This window comes from Artemia sp. Qi Xiang Cuo, chromosome 4 (genome assembly GCF_049724085.1).
Source record: "Artemia sp. Qi Xiang Cuo chromosome 4, ASM4972408v1, whole genome shotgun sequence".
Taxonomy (NCBI): Eukaryota; Metazoa; Arthropoda; class Branchiopoda; order Anostraca; family Artemiidae; genus Artemia; species Artemia sp. Qi Xiang Cuo.
The window spans coordinates 85,027,736-85,031,378 of NC_142797.1; the positions used below are offsets into that span (position 1 = coordinate 85,027,736).

At 52.6% G+C, this 3,643-nt stretch overlaps 1 non-coding gene across 1 annotated transcript; it reads left to right on the forward strand.

Annotated features, from left to right (window-relative positions):
• The first annotated feature begins 2,103 nt into the window (after window positions 1–2,103).
• LOC148953550 (small nucleolar RNA SNORA17) lies at window positions 2,104–2,236 on the forward strand. The gene has a single exon (XR_016141744.1). It is a non-coding gene; the product is annotated as a small nucleolar RNA SNORA17 (small nucleolar RNA).
• Window positions 2,237–3,643: the final 1,407 nt, after the last annotated feature.

Sequence of the window (3,643 nt, forward strand, 5' to 3'; positions counted from 1 at the left end):
GTCGCTGTTGCATCTGTGTGGCGTGGCGGGGTCGTCGTATGGGGGGAATGGCGTGTTCGTGGTGGGGCCGTATCGGTGGGGTCTCGGTTGCCTCTCTGTGTTATCTCGGTGTCGTCTCTCTGTTTCGTCTCTGTGTCGTCTTTGTGTATGTTTCGTCTCTGTTTCGTCACTGTGCCGTCTCTGTGTCGTCTCTGTGTCGTCTCTGTGTCATCTCTGTGTCACAGAGACGACACAGACACAGAGACGACTCTGTGTCGTCTCTGTGTCGTCTCTGTGTCGACACAGAGACGACACAGAGTAGGCACAGAGACCGCACAGAGACGACACAGAGACGGCAAAAAGACGACACATAGACGACACAGAGACGACGACACAGAGACGAAACAGACAAAGAGACGACACAGAGACTACACAGACACAGAGACGACACCACGACGACAAAGAGACGACCCAGAGACGACACAGACACAAAAAAGAATCGACACAGAGACGACACAGACACAGAGACTAAACAGACACGACACTCAGTGTCGTGTTTGTGTCGGCTTTTTGTCACAGAGACGGCACAAATATGACCCAGACACGACAACGTCGCAGAGACGACACAGAGACGACACAGAGACGACACAGAGACGACACAGAGACGACACAGAGACGACGACACAGAGACGACACCGAGACGACACAGAGACGCCACAGAGACGACTCTGTGTCTTCTCTTTGTTTTCTCTGTGTCGACATAGCGACTACAAACAGTGACGACAGCGAGATGGCACAGCTAAGGCTTCGACACGGCATCTAGATGACTCAAAGACAGCCAACAGACGGAAAAGAGACGACACAGACAAAGATACGACACAGAGACGACCGCGATACGACACAGACACGGCACAGAGACAGCACAGAGACGACTCTGTGTCGTCTCTATGTCGTCTCTGTGTCGTCTCTGTGCCGACTCTGTGTCGTCTCTGTGTCGTCTCTGTGTCGTCTCTCTGTGTCGTCTCTGTGTCGTGACTGTGTCGTCTCGGTGTCTGTGTCGTCTCTGTGTCTGTGTCGTCTCTGTTTCGTCTCTGAGTCGTCTCTGTGTCGTCTCTGTGTCGTGTCTTTGTCATCTCTTTGTCAGAGAGACGACACAGAGACGACACAGAGAGTCGTCTCGGTGTCGTCTCTCTGTGTCGTCTCTGTGTCGACACAGAGACGACACAGAGTCGTCTCTGTGACAGAGACGACACAGACACATAGACGACACAGAGACGACTCTGTGTCGTCTCTGTGTCGTCTCTGTGTCGTCTCTCTGTGTCGTCTCTGTTTCGACACAGAGACGACACAGAGACGACACAGACACAGAGACGACTCTCTGTGTCGTCTCTGTGTCGTCTCTGTGACACAGAGACGACACAGAGACGACTCTGTGTCGTCTCTGTGTCGTCTCTGTGTCACAGAGACGACACAGAGACGACACAGAGAGTCGTCTCAGTGTCTGTGTCATCTCTGTGTCGAAACAGAGACGACACAGAGAGACGACACAGAGACGACACAGAGTCGTCTCTGTGTCGTCTATGTGTCTGTGTCGTCTCTGTCACAGAGACGACTCTGTGTCGTCTCTGTGTCGAAACAGAGACGACACAGAGAGACGACACAGAGACGACACAGAGACGACACAGAGTCGTCTCTGTGTCGTCTATGTGTCTGTGTCGTCTCTGTCACAGAGACGACTCTGTGTCGTCTCTGTGTCATCTCTGTGTCGTCTCTGTGTCGTCTCTCTGTGTCGTCTCTGTTTCGACACAGAGACGACACAGAGTCGTCTCTGTGTCGTCTCTGTGTCTGTGTCGTCTCTGTGTCACAGAGAAGACACAGAGACGACACACAGAGTCGTGTCTGTCTCGAGGGTGGAGATGGGGCGGAGCGGGGGCGTCGTGTGTGGGGCTTCTGGGGGGCGTCTCGGTGCCATCTCTGTTTCGTCATTGTGTCGTCTCTGGGGCATATCTGTGTCTTATCTCGGTGTAGTCTCTGTGTCGACACAGATAAGACACAGAGACGACACAGAGTCGTGTCTGTGTCGTCTCTGTGTCTGTGTCGTCTCTGTTTCGTCACTGTTTAGTCTCTGTGTAGTCTCTGTGTCGTGTCTGTGTCATCTCTGTGTCACAAAGACGACACAGACACAGAGAAGACTCTGTGTCGTCTCTGTGTCGTCTCTGTGTCGACACAGAGACGACACAGAGACGACACAGAGATGACACACAGACGACAAAGAGACCGCACAGAGACGACACAGAGACGCCACCCAGACGACGACACATAGACTACACAGACCCAGAAACGACCCAGAGACGACACAGAACCAGATACGACACTGAGACGTCACAGAGACGACACAGAGACGACGACACAGAGACGACAAAGAATCGACACAGAGACGACAAAGAGACAACACAGACACAGAGACGACACAGAGACGACACAGAGACGACACAGAGACGACACAGAGACGACACAGAGACGACGACACAGAGACGACATAGAGACGACACAGAGACGGCACAGAGACGACAGAGAGACGACACAGAGACGACGACACAGAGACGACACAGAGACGACACAGAGACGAAACCGACACGACTCTGTGTCGTCTCTGTGTCGTCTCTTTGTTGACACAGTGACTACACAGAGAGATGACACAGAAATGGCACATATTCCAAATTGAGATGGCAAACAGACGACACAGAAACGACACAGAGAAGAAAAAGACACGACACAGACACAGAGATGGAACAGAGAAGACACAGACACAAAAACAACACAGAGACGACACAGAGACGACAAAGAGACGACTCTGTGTCGTCTCTGTGTCGTCTCTGTGTCGTCGCTGTGCCGTGTCTGTGGCGTCTATGTGTCGTCTCTGTGTCGTCTCTCTGTGTCGTCTCTGTGTCGTGTCGTGTCGTCTCTGTGTCTGTGTCGTCTCTGTTTCGTCTCTGTGTCGTCTCTGTGTCGTCTCTGTGTCGTGTCTGTGTCATCTCTGTGTCACAGAGACGACACAGAGACGACACAGAGAGTCGTCTCTGTGTCTTCTCTGTGACGCAGAGACGACAAAGAGACAACACAGACACAGAGACGCCAAAGCGACAGCACCGACACGGCACAGAGACGACACAGCGTCGGCACAGAGACGACAAAGAAACCACACAGAACAAGAGACGACACAGCGACGACACAGACACAGCGACAAAACCGAGACGGCCCACAAACGGCACAGAGACGACGACAAAGAGACGCGCAAGACTCGACAAAGAATAGACACAGAGACTAATCCGAGACCACTACTACACCGCGACGGCACCGAGACGACACAGAGATGACACAGAGACGACGACAATGAGACGACACGGAGACGACACTGAGACGAAACAGAGGCGACACAGAGACGAAACAGAGACAGAGACAGAAACGACACAGAGACGACTCAGTTTCTTATCTTTGTCGACACATAGATGACAAAGAGAGACGACACAGACCCGACCAAACGACGACACAGAGACGAGACAGAGACGGCACCGAGACGACACCGAGAGGACTACAAAGAGACGACACAGACACGACACAGACACAGAGACGACTCTCTGTGTAATCTCTGTGTCGTCTCTGT